Below are 24217 nucleotides of genomic sequence, written 5' to 3' on the forward strand. Positions count from 1 at the left end.
AAGCTCTCCAAAGCTAGCAACAACCATTATACCTCTATATGAATGGCTCTGCAGTTAGGGGACTTTAATGCTCCACCTCTCAATTTCTTTGTTTCAACAACCCATGGTTCCGAAAACATGAAAATCCATGTTTGTTAAAAGGAGACACAGTTTCCAATTTATAGGCGGCTCGGCTATGATCTGTGTTTGCGGTTTCCTCTTAATTAGACATTTCGCGGCTATGTCCTGCAGAAAGGCATCAATAACATACCTTCTTTATGAATTAATTTTTCTCATTGAGTTTCAGATTAGAGAAAGCTTTGCATTCTACAAGGTTTGGACTGTTAGTAATAACTGCTTAATGATGAAACCTTTCTTTGAGTTCGATCCCAAGTTTCTTCAGTAGGGTGTCTGGGGCATCATGCTGTCTTCTATGGTAACTATGCACTACTTTCTGAGGTGCACCTGGATGTATACATGTGGAGGGTTAATTTCATTGTAAGGAAACTTCTGTAAAATCCCTTTGAAGGCTGACTTACAATGACTTTATGACTTCAATGAGTTAAGTGTTAGTCGTACGAGGAGGATTGTTGAGGAAAACAAGCGTTAAGAGCTAGATTTAACAGGCTTTCTTGGGTGTTGTAGAAGCAAGGATGTGTCAGGACGATCTAGCGAAATTCCTCACAGGAAGGACAAGGTATGGAAGCTTTTTTATTTTATTTTATATGGATACCATGGCATTGCACCCTACCCCAAGGATTCTCCCTAGGAAAGTACAAATTGGCTGCCTCATTAAGTATTTCTTTGCTTACACTGAAACCTATTAATCAGATATGTAACAAAAAGTTTCTGATACAACAGGCATTAAAAAATAAATTTATATAATTAATGTAGTATGGTATGTGAATATGTAAGGCTAGGAATTGTACAGTTTTGATTAAAGCAATTGCATATAATTGCATGTTGGATATTTCAGGTTTTGTACTTTTCATTGTGTACCTTTCATACCACATTGCTCGGCTTCATATTGCTCAGGAAATGCATATAAATGTTTTGGTATTCCCTTGGGTAAGGGAGCTTCCTTTTGGCACCTTACTCTATGTGAGTTCCATATAGTTTCTCTAAACACCTCCAGTTCTTTTCCAATTATTGGTATACAAACAAATGCCAACAAATCTCTGTTCGGGAAAATAGACTTGCATAAGTATGTAATAAAATGGTTTGTTATTTGCAATAACCACCAGGGCTGTAGATAGACTGCATGATTGGGGGCTGTATATTCATATATTCATGTTTACATTTATTAGGAACAATAGCATACAAAAGAAATTAGTCGTGCATAAGACAAATATATGAATATGCACCCCCCCCCCAATTAAGCTTCTAGCTATGGCCCTGATAATCGCATTACTACTCCTAATGGTAATCCAGACTGTTTTGCTATATATCAAAGTGATCTCATATATACAGAGTGTATCAGAAAAAAGTAGACAGTTTTGAAATATTTAGAAAACTATATAATTATCAAAATATCGCATAGAATTGTGCAAATGTTCGTATGTTAGAATCGTCGGCTCAATGTAACACTAAAAACAAAAAAGAAATTTACCCTTATTATTTCAAAATTGTCTACTTTTTTCTGACACACCCTGTATATCTTACCTTGTTGTTCGTTGATGGCCCATAATGTACAGTGTTCTCACCGTTTACATTATATTCTTCATCTTGATGCTGCCTCAGAAACGCATGGATAGTGGCCATATAACCGGTTTCCGTTTCCTTGTCAAGCCTCAAGTGATCACTTATTGCTGTTAAATAAAGAATATAAAAAAATTGCTTTATCTAATTCACCGGATAATTTATGAAAATATGAGGGTGGTAATTTCAGTTTTATGATAAACTAAAAATACCTTACTCTACTCTACCTCTTGATCTGTATAATTGTTCTAGGTACCACCATCCCACCAGTTTGATGTCCAAACAAGGCCGTAGCTAGACCGCTTAATTGGGGGGGTGTATATTCATATATTCATGTTTATATACCATAGGAACAATAGCATACAAAAGAAATCATTTGGGCATATGACAAATATATGAATATTCACCCCCCCAATTAAGCTTCTAGCTATGGCCCTGTGTCCGAAGCTTCAAATATATAATATAGTCGCTAAACACATCTTGTAGCCCATACGGCAAGAGGAAAGGTGCCATGCATAAAGCCCATGAGCTTATCATGCCCATCTGCTGAATGAGTATGATTGGATTCCTAAACAGTTGGACAATATGTCATTTAAGCATTATTATTATGCATATACTGTCTTTTAGGGCCTACTTGGGGACCTTTGCCAAATGAGTAATAAAGTTTTATTATTTCATTGGTATTACCAATGATGTAAAAGTACCGGTGGCACCTCTTCGTCGTTTTTTCCCCAACGTTCCCATGGGGTTCAGCCCTTTTGAATCGACATAACCCATTATGTTGTGTACTAGGGGTCTCGGGGTAAAGTTATGTTGCTCTTTTATTTTTCGCTGCATCGCCCGATAACCTAATAATTGTCCTGGACCCTCTATCACTTTACAAGCCCTTTCCACGTCTTCGAGTTGTGTACCGTACCAAACATACTTGATATCGTGTGCTGCAGAAAATTTCGGCGGAAAAAATCCAAAATCTCTCTGCATGATAGATTTTGGATAACATTTTCCTCTAGAAAAGACTTTAAATCGTCATCATTTTCCCAATCGCTATTTCGTATTCCTTCCACCATCTTACTTTTTATTGAGTTACTTCCACTGACCTATATTAGAATAGGTCAGTGGTTACTTCTGTCACAAGTCACAATAATCGCAGGTTATGAGAACAACCAGCCTCTTGGGACATTTCATTTTGTGAAATGTTTTCAAATGAGAATGACCGGTCAGGGCATTACAGATTACTTTTATAGTAAAATTGCAAATTAATTTCAAAGTTCACCATACAAATATTTTTCAGTCTCTATATTTTTAAAATGTACTTTGATCTAAAGATTTAATTTTATTTTTTATTTTACTTTCAAAATAAAATTTGTAATTTATTTATCACGAAAAAATTTTTTAATTTTTATTGATTTATTTTTATATTTAATTAAATTTATTTTTTATTTCTTTTGAAATATATCCAAGTTATTATCATTTCCACTATGAGAATGACCGGCCACCATATTTGTGCCACAATACAAGTATTTTTGGAGAGAAATCAGACAAAGGAGAAAGCCTTTTGTCGCACAACAAAAGAAAGTTGATTCTTTCATTGTGGAGAAAGGAGCGAGAATATTTGATAAGGGCATTCAGAATGTCAAGCTGTATTTCCTCATACAGCATTTTGCTGCATTTGCTTGTCTCTTTCTTTAGCTGCAAGTGCTTGCTCGAAAGTCCACAACACAAAATATTATTTCATACACCACAAAAATGGCAGGAAAAGTAGGCCAACTGCAACCCATTCAGTCATTGGTGGATATTAATACATTCATGTTATATATAACATGGCCCGGATAGTATAAATTAATAGAATTATTATAAGTAGTTGTATAATACTTGGTATAATATTGTATGTACTGTCTATGGTACAACCAGTGCATGTAAATTGTAATTTTCTGAGGTCCAACTTCTCCAATTTCTGAGGATAATGTTTTCACTCAGCTGATTGCAACATAAGAGACTCCAAAAGTTTTCTCTGATTTCCCAATATCAATCCAAGCAGTTGGAAGTGTTAGTCCTTGGCTTTGGTGTATTGTGAGAGCCCAAGCAAGTCTGAGAAGTAATTGTTGCCTCTCATGAAAGCTGCCTTCTGCCTGTGAGGATACAGTTATGGGACATATTTAAACACACATTGGTTGATTGTCGATAAAAGCAGGACCTCTATAGTTGTCAAATTCTCCCAAATTGTCAAAAATTACCCCTTGGTCCTATGGGTAACTTCAATAATGAGTGTACAGTTACACCATTGATATTATAAGCTGCTTTACCAGTTGTAGCAGTAACTGCACATTTACCTTGTAAAAGATTGTGATTACCTGCAACAATTAATAATTAGGCACAGAGGTTCTTTGTTGTGTGTTAGGTCGTTAGAGTGACTTTGAACAAGGTTGTATGCAACTTGTTGCATTTCACTAAAACTGTCAATGTCAACAGTTTGGTATTGTTCAGGGACGTTGTAGTTCTCTTTTTGTGTTTTTATCCATGTTGGCATTTCATGGATATGCTGTTCAGTGTAACAGGCTCTGTCAGCGCGCTAGTCATGGGTTGACTCTGGATTTTGCTCAGAGTTTGCTAAAGGAGTGTTAAGGTCAGATAGTATCATCCATTTGACAAGGGTGAATCTCTGGTCTTATCCACATGTCCTTCTCTGGAGGGTTAGGGTTCATGGTTGACATCAACCAATCAACATATTGACACACAGTGACACAGTACTTTGTGGTTGTCATTATTTAACTCCATTAAGCGGTTACAACATATAGTATTGCTAACATACAAACAGACCCCACCGTGGGATTTATGTTGGCAGTCACCTTAATAATTGGTATCTTGTGATATTAACGGCATCATCTGGCATGTTTCACTAAAAAAGGAAACGTCTGTGTCATTAGAGGCGAGGGATATAGCTATTTTGTCCATTTTAGGACCTAAGGACATTGTGTTTGACAACAATACGGAAGGTACAAGATATTTATGTGGCAAACATGACACGGTTTCTGTGTTTGCATTTTTCACATTGACTTTAGTAAAATTGTTGAAATTGATTTCCTTGCGATGATTTGAAGTTGGAATCAATTTTTTCTGGTTTCTATGTAGACAAGGTCCAAATATACGTTCCAATTCTCTTTCCATTACGGGGGCGACGGTGATTTCTCACGTGCCGAAAATAACGGGGGGGAAGTTTTCGCCTGTGTAATCTTGATTTTATTTGATCTATCAGGCATCGTAACCATGGATGGAACGTTAGATAGGAGTTTTCACATAAAAGTAAATTTAAGCAGTGTCTTTTCATTTTTCATCCACCTCCTCCTTGCCTATCTGGAGTGTACTTCAGCAGTTGCTGTACAGCTTGCTTCACCTGCGCTTCTGACGTCTTTTGATTTTCAACCACACTTTCTGAGAATTGAATTGATTCAACATTATATATAATACCAGGGCGCCTATAAGATAGGGCGGCGAAATGCACGGATGGCGTGTTGAAACATGTGTGATGTGATTTTAGGACTGGGACGGGGGGCGGTTGGTGAAAAATTCTTGAACGAAACAATATTTACTTGGTTTTTAACAAGCTCGATTAAAACCACTCAATCTTTGAAACTATTAACGCGATACCTAAAATAAGATTTCTCTTGTGTAATTTATAACTCTTTCTATTAATATTGTGTCTTAAAATTGTTTCTTCAAAAGTTAACTGACCAAATTTGTCAAATTAAAACTACGGACACGCACGGCTACTTGGTCTGTTTTTATATGTATCATACATATTTTGATTTTTCTCAGTGAGGAAAATCCCCAAAAGCATTATACTTCAAGATTTGGTGTACAGAATATTGAGGAACATTTGTAGCAAATTTCACTACACAACATTTGGAACCTTTTTTTTGCAATCATTTGTAGAAGTGAACGTATTCAAACTTTCTACAACAAAATTGTTTTCACGGCTGGGAGGTCGGAAAATATCAACACAAAATCCTGTTGAATTATATTATATACTTAGATAACGTTCCGAATTGAAAATATGATATGTTTTTCTTTTGTCATGGCAATGTCGACCTGGCCAAGCTAAAAACAAAACAAGAAAATGCTAACTTACTTGCAAGAGCATTTGACCGCATCACAACAACGTTTCTGGGATGTTCTTCCTCGCCAAAGTTTCCCTGTCTACTTGTGGTGCTGAATGAGTAGGTCTGTACCCTGTTCTGGATCTCGTTCTGGATCTTGAGCTCGTCTTCGACCGTGATCTCATTCTGTAATTTGTTTTTGATCGGGAACTCGATCTAGATCTTGTCTTTGATCGTGAGCTTCTTGATACATCAGGGAAAATTGATGCAAGAATATCTGAAATGCACAGAAAACAAGCTTTTAAGCAAGCTGCGTGGGAGGCGTTTTGTCCGAGGAAGAAGGATTAAGAATATCACTCTAAACTTTAAGACGATAATATTGTCACGTAAATAAGTACCAACAGCAAACGAAATAAGGCCATGATATCCAACCGAAATAGGCATGAACTGAGCGAGTCAAAATATAATTTTATATTGTAGTTTATGAACTCAAATGCCCCAGCATACAATCATCACTGCTTTACCTGCAGCTCCCGAAAGTAATGGTCCACTGTTGGATCTGCAGTTTCCTGGGGTCTTTTTCTCACCAGAGAAACTTTGTTTCTCTGACCCAGAAGGTTTGGACCTTGTGTTCTGGAGCGCGACCTTGTGGTGGTTTTCGATCTCGAACGCATTCTGGGTCTTGACTTTCTTTTATAGTTCGATGCAGAATGTGTTTTGGATGTTGATTGGAAAATAAGTCTAAAATTAGTGAAACAGGAGAAACAAAACTTTATACGATTTCAAAAGAAAATTTGGTTCTAAAATCTATAGTATTTTAAATGATGATCTTCTGTATAGAATATCTTTTTTTACGAGAAGTTAAATGCGATAAGCTTACGTTCGTTCATTGTGATCAGCTCATTGTGAGAACTAGAAAAAGTTTAATGACTAAGTTTTTGATACATGCAGTATCACAGATTTATTTTACTGCATTATTAGAGCGAAAAAAATAGAATGTAAGCACAAAGTATACTCGATTGATTAGGTTTTGACTCTAATACATACAGTTAGCATCTTCACCGTCACAATCAGATATATTGTCTGACGAGTCCAGGATTTGTTTTCCTGCAAAATTCCAAAAAATATAAGTACGCCAAATAAAAAAAATAACTTACTTTATTCACATATTATTATGAAAGGAATATTGTGTATAATACTATGAATAAAAATATAATGTGGTAAGTTTGTTGTATGTATTGTAATTGCCAACCTTTTCGACTCTTTTTCCTTCGAATTGCATTCTCTTTCTCATATACTTCATGGTCATCATCACCATCACTTACTTCAGCAGTGGTCGTAAAATCATATTTTTTACAAACTTGTTTCTCATCTGGTTTAAAATACAAATTCAATAGGGAACAACTGGAAATACAGTACATGCTTTGAAATACATATGCATAACTCTGTCGCTGCAACGTTATTTGTTAAGTTATTTATAATACCGCCCACTCGTTTCCTTTTTCATGAAGTAATATCCACCTTATCGTCATTAGGAATGAAAATTGCAGGAAAATAGTTTATATCAATAATCAAATGACTGACCTGCGAAACATTTTATTTTAATAAGTGGAAAGGTTTTCCAGTCTGCACACGGTGTTTGTCTTTCAGCATGAGGTTTTATTACATTCAATCCAGATGGCCATCTTACATTATTGTTCTGAATCCACACATCTGGAACAATGCCTTTGTGTTGCTTTTTTCCCTCTTGTCAAACAGCTCTTACCCACATTCCTAAAACAGAAAATGAAACAGGAACAAAATAGGTATATGCACCTACTGATTTTTTATTATGAAGACAGACTATTCTATGGACATGTACAGTATATGGGCAAGCTTTTAACAGAAAAGAAATGTTTTGTCCCTTATACGTAAATTGGGAAAGTCTTTTGCATAAATATCATAAAGCTATAACAATATGAAATATTTTATGCAGTATAGGCCCAGCTGGGGAATCCCCTTAGCTATACTTCAATTGGAAAGACTCCATCTAACGGATGCTATATGCCGTAACATGCAGCCTGTAAATGATGGGGGCATTACTTTTTCAAAAAAAATTCAAAATTGTTTGACATGGTTGACAACATTAAATGTCATACGGCGAGTTATTAACTTATTCTTTTACTCAGTTGGATACTAGAACGCTAAATTTCAAATAGTTTTCCTCTCCAAAGGCCGCATCAAAACTTTCGATATAAGGCCATCATCTATAAGGCGTCATCGGGCAAATGGAGAAGGTTGTGTACATTGTACACCACAAAGGTATCACCATACAGAGACTTGCAGTTGCTTACAAAATGAGTTATTAACTCTCTTGCATACTGCAGATACGAGGTTCGCTTGGCAGTATTCATATCAAGCATTATGGAAATAGCAATAGACACAGAAAGAAAGTGCTGGTATAATCTATGTGGTAAAATGCCTCTCAACACAACAGGCCCAGTATAAAGAAGAAACTGGCGAAACTCAGTAGCTTTCCAGCGATCAAGTTCAACCAACGACCTATGTTGCCTTGCAAATTCCCTTGGCATGTTTCCATGTAACAACATCAAGCTCTCGGAGATTTGCAGCATATGTCTGGAAGACAGCTTGCAAATTTTTGGCCCATTTTTAAGGAAAGTAAGCAAGTACCGAGTAACACCTAAACATACAAGGTGCATATAGTCAAGTGGAAACTGCTTAATGCATGAAACACCATGTGAAGCTAGGGGGGAAGCACTTTTTTGGTGGCAATCATACCTAAAATTCCACATCAGTCCTTGGTGCAAAGACAACATCATCATTAAACACAACTCTGTTATTCCATGACCCCTTAATTCTACACAGCTCACAAGAGAAATAGCCTGTGTGACCAACTATGCCTTTTAAAAAGCATCTTGCAGGAGCATCACAACAGAAACACCTCAGATTAAAGAAAAGTTGCCTTCCTTCAAATTTACACCATGAATCTTTAATTTATCAAGCTCCTCAATTAAATTATTAAGATAATCACCCACAGAACTTGGTTTAGATTTACCATAAAAGAGTGCAATAATAAAGACATCAACCTTATTAAAATAACCTAAAATAGGCCAGAATTGGGAAGTGGAAGATTTAAACAATGGCAGCCCATCCACATTGATAATCAAATCAACTGTAGTGTGCTTTTCTATTAATGATGGATTTTTTGAGAGAATATCAGTTATGCCAGCTTCAATCCCCAGGTATACATATTGCCCACCACACTTAGATGAAGTAATTACTTCACGGGGGGTTTGCAAAAGGGTGCAAGTGTCTTTAGGAAGGCAAAGTCCCTGGCCTTGAAGAATTTGAAGTAGCTCATTTACAGCAGTATGTTGGCATTTGTTTTTTGTTGCCCAGGTTGCATGCTCCCCTCTCAATTTTTTTAATGGGAGTGATGGATCATTAGCATTTGGACGTAAACTTCCTTCATTTTCACTTTCCGAAAGATCAGTATCAGAGGCTGACTCAGAGCTATATATCAGTTCAGGATTATCTGTATCACTATAATTTGATGACTCATCACTATGACTGTTTTGCAAATGATCACTTGTATCACTTAAAGATTCAGGATTGTCCTCTTCATTGTATTCTACATCATCGGACGCTGCAAGAGCAATTGCTTCAGCAGAGAACTTTCGGTAACTACGCCAATAAGCCATAGAATAGATTCAAGGTCCTACAATATTCAAAATGGTTGTTTCTTAAGTAGAACACATTCCCATTCTATTACATATACTTACACAGTATCTAAAATATATAGGGGAGGTGTGGTTATAATACCCTGCCACTGATCAATGGTTAACCCTGTTGGGCAAGGATAGTACAAGGATGGAGATCTCAGGAAAACCCAGTACCACAGGAGTACAGGTAAATTGCCTATATATAAGCAGAGTTTCAGTTGGTTTCTCATAAACTACAGGGCTAATGCACTCTCAGAGAAGACTAAGGGAAAATTGAGTTATAAATTAACAATAAAATATTTCTCAATGATACTTGTCCAAAATTATTTGTCCAGATATATGTCCAAGGACAATTTAGTAAACATTTAACTTTGGCATGTACAGCCTTGGCAAAATTGATACATTGCTTCACCCAAGAAAAATCAATTTATACCCTTAAAGTGTCTATGAAGTAAAAATTTACTACATAATTTTTTTGTCCTAAATAAGACACTTACATATGAAAATATACTGTGCAAAATCTGAGCTTAATCCATACAATACTTTCCAAGTTACAAGCCCTTAAACATATGAAATATACGTGCATTGACTTTCTGAAATCTGTCGAGGATTTTTCTATAAATATGGAAGTCTTAGGTTTGTTCACCAGAAAATTTTGTAGCTACACTAGTCACTAAACTACACACACCGAAACGAATGTTGCTTTTAGTCTGCACATGGCATCGCAGCAAACGACAAAAAGAGGAGGTTTATACTGCGCTTGTGGTGGCCCAGGTGATATTAGCTGTACAAACTTGACACACACTCCTGGAATTTTAATGCATAAATTTCCGAGGAAAGAAAAAAATCCAAACGAATATAAATTATGGGTCCAATTTGTTTGAAAACACTGGGTGAATTTTATACCTACGAACTCTTCAGCTATTTGCTCTGCTCATTTTGAAACATTGTGTTATCCAATGCGTTATTCGTTGGGCGTTCCTTCTCCGTTAAAGCTAAAAGCAATGTATCTCAAACCAGGTTGAATTCCAACGAAAGATATAGTTTTACCTCAGGACGTACCAACTTCTGGAATAGCCCGTCGCCGAAGACAGGTAACTTTCTAGTTATTTACTCTAATATTGCACTTTTAAATTAAATGACAAAACTGTGTAACAAATAAAATTATATTATTGGGATTATTTTTTTTTAGGTAATCTGCAAAATGCTAGGAAATGAAGAAGATTCCTGTTCATCGTCTAAACAGCTGATAGAAGATGCAGAGACTGAAAAGCAGATACTACAGAACAAGCAGATCAACTTGATACGAGCCTAAATGATTCCATGATTATGTCAGATGATGTATTAGGCAGTTCCTTTGCCAGCGTTGGTAGCGATCTTTGAGATAACCGAGAAAATAAAAGTGCAGTTCCAATTTCATGCAAAATGTGCAAAAAAACACGTAAAAATGCACGGATGTATCAGCAAAAGGTTAAAAAACTACAACATGAGTTAAAGTTCTGTGAAGAACGAATTGAAACTTTGGAATCAGAGAAAAGGAGGCAAGAAAATATAGGAAAGGTGCGGTGTCATTTAGCAAGATTAATGTTCTTGAAATATAGCTATGGTATTCTTAATATCAATAACCAATTGCTGCCCAACACAAGGAAAAGAGGCAGATTACCCATCATAGCCATAAATTATTTCATGTTTTAAGTTACATTTAAATGAAACTCTGCTTAGAGACTTAACTGATTCATCAACAGCATTCCAAGTTTTGGACCAATGAATCTAATATTAAATTTTCCATAGTTAGTTCGAGCTTGAGGAAGCGAAAAAGTAGATTTAGAGGCTAAGCGAGTATTGTAGGAGTGCCTGGAACTAACCGAGGTAAAAAAATCGCTAAAATTTCTAGGAAGATTGCCATTGTTGTATTGATGCATAAATAATGCAGTATTTAAATAGACAACATCCGGCAGTTTTAGCAGGTTCAATCTCTTAAAGAGAGGTGAAGTGTGTGCCCGGAAATCAGAAAATGTTATAATACGTACAGCTTTTTTTTTGTAAGATAAATAAGGGTAAGATATTTGATACATAGGTGTTTCCCCATACTAGGACTCCATATGAAAGAAATGGGTAGATAGTAGAATAATATATTCTTACCAGGATTTTGATAGGAATAAAATGTCTAAGTTTTGACAAAATCCCAATACCTCTTGATATTTTTCTTGATAATTCAAAAATATGATCTTTCCAATTTAAATGGCCATCCATGATGACCCCTAAATATTTGATGTTTCTTTTTTCTGCCAATGTGTTATTGTTTATTATAAGATTAGTTGAATATAGGATTTTCTTTTGAGGAGGGTGAAAGATAACAAAATTGGATTTATCGATATTTAAGGATAACCTGTTGGCACAAAGCCATTCATTAATATTGCAAAGCTGTTCATTCAGTTTGGTTTCTAGACATTGTAAACTCTTATGTGAGTGTAGAATAGATTAGAATCATCAGCAAAAAGGTTAAAATGTAAATCGGGAGCAGAATTGTTGAAGTCATTGATGTATAATAAGAACAAAAGAGGACCTAGAACTGATCCTTGTGGAACACCACATGTGATAGGCTTTAGGTCTGACATTATGTTATCAATTGAAACAAATTGAAATCTATTAGTAAGATATGAACAAACCATTCCTTTGCAATTCCCCTTATTCCATAGTGTTCAAGTTTTCGAATTAAAATTGAGTGATTGACAGTGTCAAAAGCCTTGCTTAGATCCAAAAATATGCCGCATGAATAAAGTTTCTTTTCAATAGCTAGAAAAATCTCTTCTATACTTAGGATTATTATTCAGGGTACTTGTTAACCTATTAATAATAAGAAAATTTGGGAGATGGTTGGTAATATCACAAAGTAGTTTCCCACTAATAGTACAAAGCTCAATAGAATTAAAATAGATATTGTCGAAGTGGTGGGCACATTATTATTGGCATGTTTCAAAAGTTACTAATTGTTTAATACATCCCTTTTATATTATCATTATTTGTTTATACCAATAAGTTTATACCAATTAAATGACCATAAAAACACTCAGCAAAAAAATATAAGAAGTAACACATTAAATGAAAGGATTCCCAAGATGTGGGACGGGTTGCGATTTGGGAGACAAAGTGTTGCCGGTCAGCCACTTCCACTCATCGCGAGTGTGAAATTCAATATTATCAGATATATAAAATCCTACTCCACTGAATGATCTGTAATTCGTGTTGGTTTTATAATATGTGGCTGCAATAGACAGCCAAAGTATTGATGAACTCATCAGTAACAGTATGGGACTCAAAGTTTAATAAATTTATATTGAAATCTCCAATTGAGATACAAAGCTTTGATTCGCTTGAAATCTTATCATGAACAGCAGTAAAATAATTAATAAAATTATCAAGGTTACTATGTGGATGACGATAGACTACTGAGCACAATATATTACAGGACCTACAGTGAATCTCAATCCATAAACATTCATAATCTTCCGCTGTTAAACTGAGGTCATCGCAAGTGTGAAATTCAATATTATCAGATATATAAAATCCTACTCCACCGGCATTGCTAATAGATGCCTGAGAGATGAACTGGTAACCCGAAATAGCAATATTAAATAGCGGGTCCTTAATTACAACTATTTTAGTTTCGGACAAGCCTACTTTACTTAAGTTATAGTTTAAGTCCGCTAAAAGTGCTATTAGGCTATCCTGATTAGCATTCAGACTCCTCACATTACAATGCAAATACTGAAAAAGAGTCCTGAGAGATTACATCATGAATATACTGGCAATTAGCAAATTTTTGTGGAGTATAGTAATCAAAATTAATATCTGGTAATAAATTATTTTCAATGTCAAAACCGCCAAGATTTGGCACATTAGTCAGGCTTGAAATTAATTCAAACCAGGGCAAAGCCTCAAGATGATCATAACTAGTCATAGATTAGTTCATATTGTACTGGTAGCTATGAATTGAATATTTGCAGTTGACACAAATAAGCAATAGGCCAAATATGTTCATTTATTTATTTACTTATCTTGATGATGTAAATTTATCCAGGTCCTCTTTACAGGCGATGATTCTAGTAGGAGTGTCATTATTCTTCCTCATATATATTCGACCTTGTTGTGTCTAGATATACTTGAAATTATTGCTGTGTTTGAATTTCAAGCAATCTTTAAATAGTTTCTTGTTCCTTGAGCTTAAACTCTCTGATACATAGATCTTATTGTCGGATATCCTCGACAGGCCAAGGGCTTTCGTGGTTATTTGCTTGAGATTCTTTCGGTTTTTATAAAACAGCTCCTTCGTCTCCCTGCGCACAAACTTTTCGATCACATTCGGAAATTGGTAAGCGGGATTATTTCTATGCATAATGCCTTCACTCGCCCGTGAACTATACAAATTACTGCTTGCTAGACTAGACGATGAGAAATGGATATATCGATGTTTAATTTTACTCAATTAAGTGAGCCAATCTTAATTACAAGGTCATTGGTATTTTCACTCGCTTGAACAGGAAGGTTCGAGATCTTGACACACTCACCGCAGCCATATTGATTCATATTATCGATCTCGGAAGAAACCTCATTAAATGATTTCGATAGTCTCAGTACTTCAGCTCTCAAGAATTTATTCTCTTGAATAACCAATTGACATTTGCCTTCCAATTCTCCAACACGTTTCCCAATAGAATCATATTTATCACTGAGGAATTTTATGCTGTCTTTAAGAACGCCCATTGTTTCACAAATTGGTTTGAGCTTCTCTTCGAGTTTCTTGTCCAATATTTCTTCGAGTATCTCTTTAGTAACTTGAGTCATGATTACAGATACAAATGGATATACAAACAACAAAAAAATAACTGGATTAGTATACAAAACAAGAAGAAAAATTAGCGAATTCTTGAAGTAACACGGAGCTAGCAATACATGTCCACCATCTTTGGGTCTGAGCACATTAGTCTAATGAGACAGGCAGCAGCGGTGCTATGGAGTTGGCCGGCGCCAAAAGATGTTTCTCGCACTTAAAACATCTGGTTTGGAGATAAAGACTTTTATTTCTGATCGACATAGAGGTATTGGTAAATGGATTCGAACAAAAGAAAAAGGAACAACGCACTTTTATGACATTTGGCATATTGCAAAATCTATAATCAAAAAGGTTCTCAAAGCTAGCAAAGACAATACATGCGAAATTCTAAAAAAATGGACTAAGGCTATTAAATCTCATCTTTACTGGTGTGCAACCTCTACAAAACCTGGTTTTGGAGATTTGATCGTCGCTAAATGGAAGTCGTTTCTCCGGCATGTGTGTAATAACATACGGATCACCCTGACCCATTGTACAAAGCATGTGCTCATGGTGATTTGGCGCCAAGAAAATGGTTGAAATACTGTAGGTATATTCAGTATGGAGAGGCAGCTATACAACCAATGTATATGACAACAAAACACAACATATTTTGAAACAGTTCTATAAAATGAAGCAGTAAATATATGTAAATATTTTTTCAGGCAGTAGACCACATGAGAAATTAAAATCTTTCTTGCTGAAAGGGAACGTCATTAATGATGTTCAAAGATGTCACCAGAATCTCAGACAAGCTCTTTGGAAGGTTTTCATGCTACATTAAACCATTGGCACCCTAAGATGCTAAGCTTTTCTTGGATGGGTACATATTGCAGGTGACATTGTTGAAAGTTCCGTGTAGTTATCTCTGTAGGTAGTTTTTTGTATGTTTTCTGCATAACAATCAAAATTTATTACATGTGTTCGACACATTTTGGCATGTCTCCACTTCAATGAGAATGTAAGCAGGCAAACCAGAAAAACAAATGAAGGCTTACCGTACATAAAAGTGACATATCCAAAATACAAGCTTGGTGATGAATTAGTTCGTGAGGTTGCAATCACTCCCACATATGGTAATATTTTAACTTTATTAAAGCATTACTAGTCAAGTGACAAATTCATAGTTTTAAAAATTTGACATTCTTTTTTCCCCTAATAATAGGTTATGTTTCAGATTTAAAAAGAGTTTTGTTCAACCTGCCCTTAACAGATATGAAAAAAAAATTTAAAAAGTACAGGAAGAAAGTTCCCAAACCATTATCAGCACAGTTTGAGAATCGTCTTGGAAGGAAAGATGCAATTGAGAGACAAGAAAAAAGAAAGAAAATGGTAACAGAACTGTTTCCTGCAGGTAATTTATCTCCTGGGAACAATTTGTTTCATACTTTTACAAAGAACTCAGTACATCATTAATTCTCTATGCCAGTTGCTGAACAAGAGAAACTACTGAATGCTCAAAGGGAGCAACAAGCAGCCAAACACAAGCGTAAAACGCCAACATGCAAGAAATGTAACCAGCCAATGAAAGGACACAAAACGTCTGCTTGTGAAAATTCAAATAATTCAGTTTAACTTTATTTCAGTCAAACATTCAAAATTTCATCATTGTTAAAAAAAAAGGTAACATAAATATATAGTCACTGATTTTGCTGTCTTTGTCTGGCACGTTTATAACCTCAGACCTGATGTGGTCATAAATGCAGGCTGGTAGTGGTCGTGAATGGTCCCATCCCAGATAGCCACACAGCCATAAAACAAGCCACCGATAGGCGACTGAACGTAGATATCTATGGATTAATAAGGAAACAATTATTGAAAAATTGAAGCATTTACATTTCATATACATGTACATGAACACATAGAAAGTTTGTATCAAAGTTTGATATGTTTTGTATGTGAGTTTGAAATATTGATCCCTTGCCTTGCCTTGTAATAAAGCGATTCTGAGCAATTCACCATACATATAAATATGGACAAAAAATATAGCATATACAAATATGAACACCATACATATAAATATGGACAAAAAATATAGCATATACAAATATGAACATTGAACTTTACAATAGTTACAAAGTACCCACTCGTTTTCACTCTGGTTTTTCTTTCTTTTATATTTAGTTCTATCTTTCTTTAGTTTTATCTTTAGTTCCGTTAATAACTGCCCAACATTACTTAACACAGTTCTGTGAACCATTGGCAAATAATCCCAATGCTCCACAATGCACGCAGCATCCTTACCCTCATACGTATACTTCCCTGCACACTCAAGGATTTCTTTACAGCAACGATATTCCCTTGCACTACTGAGGTGGCGATCGTTGCACCGTCCACATTGACACCTATATTGTATTAATTAAGTGCCTTGAATTGAGTGCCTTGAATGGTATAAGAGCGTTGGGATATTTTGCGTTTTCAATCAGGAAAAGGCAAAAAAAAATGAAATAGGCTGTAGAAATTTGTTAATTCAGAGTCAGATAATAAATAATATCAAGTTGTTGCTTTTTTTTAAGGTGTTAAATGACACAAGTTCTAGGAATTTCCATCCTGATGTTGACGATGTCATTTTGTTACTATTGCTAAGGAACGGAACACACAATATCAGTTTGAATGATGAAAAAAGGCTTGTAAATGAATGCATCAATGTTGAAAAGAATGTCACAATTGTTGGTTTAACAGGCGACATTTCAGGAAAGTTCAGCTTTGCAGGCTATATATTTCTTGTCAAACGATGGCCGACACTAGAGTGAGCATTCGAAGTAAAATTAGCCACGTTGGAAAATGTTTTGAATTGAAACGATCGATGCTTCCTGCACGTCATTCGGTAAGCATTGGTGAATGTTTTGTATTTATATATGTAAATTATACAAATGCAGTTTTTCGCCCATAAAACACTGCATATATATTATACACTGGCGGTCAAGAAGAACTGCTCAAATGTTGCTATTATCGTATGTAACAGGAATCGTGACAATCAATCTTTTATTATACGCTTAGATCTTTTATTATACGCTCAGCCTTATTATGTCTTAAAGGTACAAGAGTAAGTTTTTATGCTCCTGTAACACAACATTTTGAATTCGCCTGTGGAGAAACAAACTTTTAAATTTTAGGAACTTTTTAAATTTAACTTTCTATATGTAAATATTCGTATTTTTATCAACCCGTGCTGACATATAATTTAATCATCGATAATAATCTTTAATTCAACATTTTAATTTACATTTTTAAAGATTTCAGCTCGAAGTATGTATCTGTTTTCGAAGTAACTTGTATCTTTTATTGTGCACTAGCGGTCAAAAAGAACTGTTTACTAGATACAAAATATTCATAAAAAAAGCGAATATAGGAGAGAGCTTCATAGGCATTTGGATAATTCTCTTATTCCAAGAAATACTTCAATAATGTAGTGCAACCTGCCACACTTCCAAGACATGGTCAAATAATGGTTTCAGGAAGAGGGAGTGAAAGAAATGGATTGGGCTGCACAGTCAAAAGACCTTAACCCTATTGAAAATCTGTGAGAAAATGTCAAGGGGATAGGTGCAAGAAAGGAATTCATTCATAAAGATATATTGCTCACTGCCAAGAACATGTTCAAACAGTTTGTATGCAAAACCACACAAGCGCAATGGAACATATACAATTGTTAAAGGAAATTCAATCTTTCTCTTTAACAGGGCGGTAGCAATTGGCATTAAAATTAAGTGGATAGTATCAACATCTTTCCCACTTTGAAATATTTTTTGATAAAATATATTTCTTCTGTCAGGGTTGCCAATTATACACTTCACCTTTTTCAACCCCAATGAGTCCCAGATATATTTTATATCAGTTTGACTTGCAGTTGCTGTCATTGCAAGAACTGGGACGTCTGAAAAAAGGGCACAAAGCACTCCCAACTTGCTGTAATCCTTTCTAAAGTCGTTTCCCCTAAAAATATTTAAATTGAAAAATATTAGAATTTTAGTCAATGCAATATTCAAATTGATAAATCCATCCTAAAATATTAAGTTTGTGTTATCGCGCAGTGGTAATAGAACCAAGTAATAAGAGTTGGAATTTTTTAGAGTTCCTTATAGTTACCATACAAAATACGTTTTTTTAAAGTTGATATTTATACATACCAGTCAATAATGCAATGGACTTCGTCCACAACAATCGCACGAACATTTTCCTGATATTTGTCGCATAACAACAAATCACGACCGTACTTGCTGGATATTAATGTCCTGGATGTGCAAAAACAATATTATAACAGCCATCGCGTAACATTTGTTCTTCACAAAAGCAGAAATTAATCTCAATGTTTCCCATTTCATCAGAATCGTCTTCTTCCCTTTGTTGACTTCGTTCATCCTTCGACTCTTTCACCGTTAAGACAGACGCCCAAATGCCACTCTTATTTAGACGGGATATTTGATCAGAGATCAAAGAATTTAGAGGAGAGACAACGACTACAATCGAGTCAACTACAGCCGCAGTCAAACCCCTTGACCTCCAACCACAAATTAAATCGCCACGCAACTTGATCTTGGCATACAATAGCATTGGCAACAGATGGAAAACTAGGGACTTGCCGTATCCCGTTGGCAAAACACACATAACATCATTATGGAGATAAACACTTTCAAGACATATCACTTGCCTTGGTTTTAAATTTTTTTCTTCGTATAAATTCAAAATGGCAAACTCCAAGCAAGATAAAAAAGCAAGATGGTCCAACATGGCAAAATCAAATCCGGATGTGGAAGCATGTAATATGATACTCTAATCCACACTCCCTGAGGCAACAACTTGCCGCAGCGTGGGCCGTGGAGCGTAGGTAAAAGACCCTGGGTACGAGGTTGGAAGGAGGAAAGAGCAATAACATGGAGAGAAATGGTTTTGAAAGAGGGATGGATGTACTGCTTACATCACCAATCATTGTGAAGGAGGCTGTTACAGATAGTCACCTTGAAATTGCAGCGTTAATGAATAAGTGCCAGATCATGAAATGATAGTGACAACATTCCAGTTTTTTAGAAATTTAATATATATATGATTTATATAAATTGTTTTTTCCTATAATTTAGAGAGAGAAGAAAAGTACAAAAATGTTTTACATCATAATGATGTTTGGGATGGAGGAAAAAGCCTTGCTAAAAAAATCAATGCTGTACGTATTCACAAGCTAAATACACACCACTGTGTAATACAAAATTATGAATTATCTAAACCAATGTATCATGTATATTGTACAAACTAATGTATAATATGTGATGTTCATGCATATGATATTTAATTTATAAATGCTTTGTTTTTCAGGCAGCAAAATCGAAATGCAATGAAGATCTCACACTTTGGGCACCATCTATCCGAAACCATTTCTGGCATTGCTCTAAAACCTGTGAGAATGATATGAAAAGTCTAAAGGCAAGATTTTGCACAACTGTTCAAGAAATATAATTACATAAACTGTTTAGTTTTAGGTTTTTTCCATATTTATACTGTGATCAGGACTCAACACATAATTCAGGTTGCTATTGTTTAATAGGACAAATGGGTAGGGATATTACATCATGTGGTGGATGAACATGAATGGGTGTTGGAAGAAGGCGTCAATGAAGGGAAGTGTGCGCATGATCCACTGAATGAAGTGGAACGAAGAAAACCGTGGTTGAAGAAAGACTCCCCTGCACACAAAGCCCTTACCAAGATTGTTCTAGATACCCGGTTCCTGAACACACTTGGATATTACACCAACTTCAGGTATTGTACTGATGTTGGTTTGGGCAAGTTAAGAATCGTATGATGTAACTATCAGCATATCTCCCATTTATCAATCTGTTGTCTAATTATTGTTTTATTTTCCTAATTTGAAGACATACTGGCTTTCTAGAGTCATTCCACAACCTTATTTTGATGTATGCTCCTAAACGCCATGCCTTCTCAGATGAGTGTCCGGCACCTAGATATAGTCATAATGGGTAGATGGAGCTCATAAGCCCTGGAAGGCAGTCCATCTAGGAGAAGGAAAACTCTGATTTCAAACCCCCAGATCGCTCTTTTAGGTCAGGCTGTCCATGTCGGAATATTTCCTAGGCATGCTGATGAGCTTTGATATAGAGCGAAACAGCCATATATTAAGTACCTTTTCTCCATCTGAAGGAGACATTATAAATTGACATAGAAATTGTTCATGTATGTTTTAAAACATGAAATTTCTATTTGTTTTTCTTTCAGGCAATAAAGTGCAGTCAATAGGCTGCATTAAATGATGACCAGCATAGTAACTTTTAGCAACAACTAGTCTGTACAGTCCCTTGACTATTAATTGTGATAAACTGAAAGCATTAATGGTCTACTTTTGTACTTTACTGTAATGATTTGTGTCTAGAGCCAGACTGTTTTAATAATAAGTCAATAAAAAAAGCTACATGTGTGAGAATTTCTTGTTAACAAGACTACCGGACACCATGTGATTACTGGTAATGTGCAGTAACAAATGAAATTAAATTAGGGGTGTATATTATTCGACAATCTTTGGGTCTTTCTACCTCCCTTCTCATTGGCTTTGATTTTCTTCCCTATATATTTGCCCCCAATTTTCTTTTTCTTTCTTTTGGATTTTTTTACTCTAATATTCTTCCCTAGACCTTTTGATTCTCCCCCTGGGGGGGAGGGGGGAAATCATAGAAGAACATACAACCTCTGAATCAAATAAAACCATAATTCAGGCAAGCCAATTGCAAATTGTCTACTGTTAATTAAGCCAGTTTTCCACTAACAGATTGTTCTTAAACTTTCAAGCTAGAGCCAACTGAAATTAAATTGACTAAGACAAAAAACAATATCAAGCCATAAAAAAATAGCTAGTTAAAAACTTGCCTTAAGACAAAATACAATATTACAAAAATTCATATATATATCTACAAGCGTGCAGGCCTATATCCACTTTAAATACCATTGGGTGAGGGGTAACGAGCACGTATTGCTACTACACAGCAGCTTGGAACAACCCTTCTGTTTTCTCATCCTTATCTTCCATGTTGCCATAGTACGTATTGTCTGTATGCTGCATGGCAGAAACTCTGATTATTTCTGACATTATTCAGAACCAAAACATCCTCCCTATACCTCATTGCAATCTCCAGAACATTGCCATCTAAGACCACCTGTTGAAAGATATTTGTTCTGGAGATGCATGGATGTCTAACTGTTGCACAGCATCTGTTCTCCTCTTGGGTTGGCATAGCAACACAGTGTCCACAATTACACCAATTGGGTGCATCATCGTTCGGATCTGGCCTTGGTGGTTGATTTCCACCTGCCAATTCACCGTTAACCACATCAGCAAATGCTGCTGGTTGTCTTCTGAGAAGTTCCAAAGCTAATCTTCTTAGAGCATCTACTTCCATTCCTTCTATTAGGTTCTAAAACATCAATTAGTGTAAATAGAATGTGAAGATTGTTACACTGGTAACACAAAGTTAATGTTTTTTCATTGGATAGAACAGCTTTCAATTGAATTAAATACATTTTGTCAGATGATTTTAGCCACTTTGTAGGAAAAGAGCTCTCGAAAGGATTCATCGTATACATGATTGCATTATCAAATCGCTTGAATTTTGGGAACCAGATAAATTTAGATCTTATTATTGAATACACATTGGAAACACCTTACTCTAGTGAAAACATTTTGTTAAAAAATTAGTTTTCTTACCAACAACTGATGCTTATGATTGGCTTGATTTTCAGCAGCATCTGGCTCTTCATTTAAATGCCTTAATCCTTGACCTCTTCTTTGACCTCTTCCACAACCCCAGCCACTGCCTCCAGCATGGCCTCCTCTTTGTCTCTGTTCTTGTCCTCTTCCCCCTCCACATGTTCTCTTCCACTTCCATATTCTCTAGCATCTCCCCTCCCATTCTCATCACTCTCTGTCATGTCATCTGGATCACTTTCCATCATGGAGAAATCAGAATCCTAAAACAGTATATAATGATGGAATTGAAAATTGCATTAATGATGATGCAAAATCTATTATATTTTTACTAACACGAATTTTACACAATTACAAATTTACAAGTATACCTTTATAGCACAAAAAAAGATTTTATTACTTACTGCGTCATCACTATCGCTCTCTTGTGCTCTTCGGTTGTTCATACACGACCCGAAATATTCCCCATGACACGCACTGGAACAAAAGCTATTCATGCTTTTACACGGGCAATAATTCCACCCTCTTTCACGAAGACAGGTGCCGCGACAAGAATATGTAGTAGTATTATTGCCTACCTTAGGAATTGCAGCTGCACTCTCGACCACATTTGCTTCGAATTCATCCAACAATAAGCTTGCTTCGTGTGCTTCTGCCATGACTGGAACAAGGATACTGGCAACATGTTTCGACGGAAAGATACCGCATGAATTTCATGTTTAGATTTAGTAACACTTTCAAAGTAATTACTTCCAAAAATAAACACAGTGATGATCGGAACTTGCACCTTCGTAATTTCGCCGCTCGAGTTGCTGCACTTTGATGATCAGCCTGCCCACACAGGGTTCAAAGCGGCCTTTTTTATCACGATTTTTAAGTTGAGAGCCATATAAAGACTCACTAGTGCATAATAATCCCAATGAAGTATTAAATTTGTACATAAGTTTTATATGCCGTAAACAACTTCACTCCTTTCAATGATTCAATCGAACAAAAAAACGTAAACAAAGCAACATACGCAAAAGGGACTGTAACCTACCTTTAAGATTACCACCTTAACAGAAAGTATGCCACGCCAGTGTAAGGCCGTCATCAATTATATGGCCAAAGAAGAGTCAACAAAATATTAAAATATTTCATATAGTTGAGCATGTAATCTAGTCTATATTTACTCGATTTGACAGCATTTTAACTTGTATTGAGCAGTTCTTTTTGACCGCCAGAGTATAATCAACTTTTATTAACCTACTATAAGATTTTATTTAGATAGCTATTTCGCGGTAAAGACCTCGTGCCCAGTTAAAAACTTAGTTTTTCTTCTCTTTGGTCTTGTTCCTCCTCTCCCAGTTTTTCATTTTTAATAAACCTCTTAACGATTTTGACATGGGGAACGAAATTGGAATTGGCCCAGAGAACGAGAATATCTTTTTTGCAACCTTGAAGCACAGTTAATAGAATATACATGGTTTGGAGACTATATAAAAGTACAATAGAACTCATTATCTATGTTGGGGAACATTTATGCAAACAGTTGTTCCTTATTCGTCACGTGTCTATTGTATTTTGAACAAATAAACCAATAGTAAGGTCTGAATTAACATGTTGTTCAAGTCATGGTTGAGGAGCTAAGCCATGCCATTGCAATTGGTTAGTTGGGCTAAAATACAATAGACATGTGACGGATAAGGAACCATTTTTTGCATAAACCTGGACAATAACATAGATAATGAGTTGTATTGTACTTCCATCTAGTCTCCAAACCATGTATATTCTAATAACTGTGCTTGAAGTAAATACAATTTACTCGTTTATCATCCTGGTATTGGAAGTGCTTAACCGTATTTAAATTCGAAGGAGAATATTTTGTAGCTATTTTCCTTATCTCATGTGTTGATTTTTTCCCTGAAATTAATTTTATTTTATAATGTCAGGTCGACAATGGAAAAAAAAAAACTCGTATCGCCTAAGTAATTTTTAATCGGATTTTCATCCCCAAAATAAAGTGTTTCAACAAGCAAGAAAAGCATTATTATACACAAATCTGCAGGATTTTCTAAGGATTTGAAGATTTTTTGTTGTAACGGACCTTTTTGTGTGGAGATCAAGCTAGCCAGACAAACCAACGCATCAAAATTTATTACTT

General features: G+C 35.6%; 1 pseudogene; it reads left to right on the forward strand.

The window, feature by feature from the left end:
* Positions 1-14528: 14528 nt before the first annotated feature.
* LOC114531209 lies at positions 14529-15941 on the forward strand (annotated as a pseudogene).
* Positions 15942-24217: the final 8276 nt, after the last annotated feature.

Source organism: Dendronephthya gigantea, unplaced genomic scaffold (assembly GCF_004324835.1).
Source record: "Dendronephthya gigantea isolate DGI-Jeju-01 unplaced genomic scaffold, DenGig_1.0 000069F, whole genome shotgun sequence".
In the NCBI taxonomy this organism is placed as follows: domain Eukaryota; kingdom Metazoa; phylum Cnidaria; class Anthozoa; order Malacalcyonacea; family Nephtheidae; genus Dendronephthya; species Dendronephthya gigantea.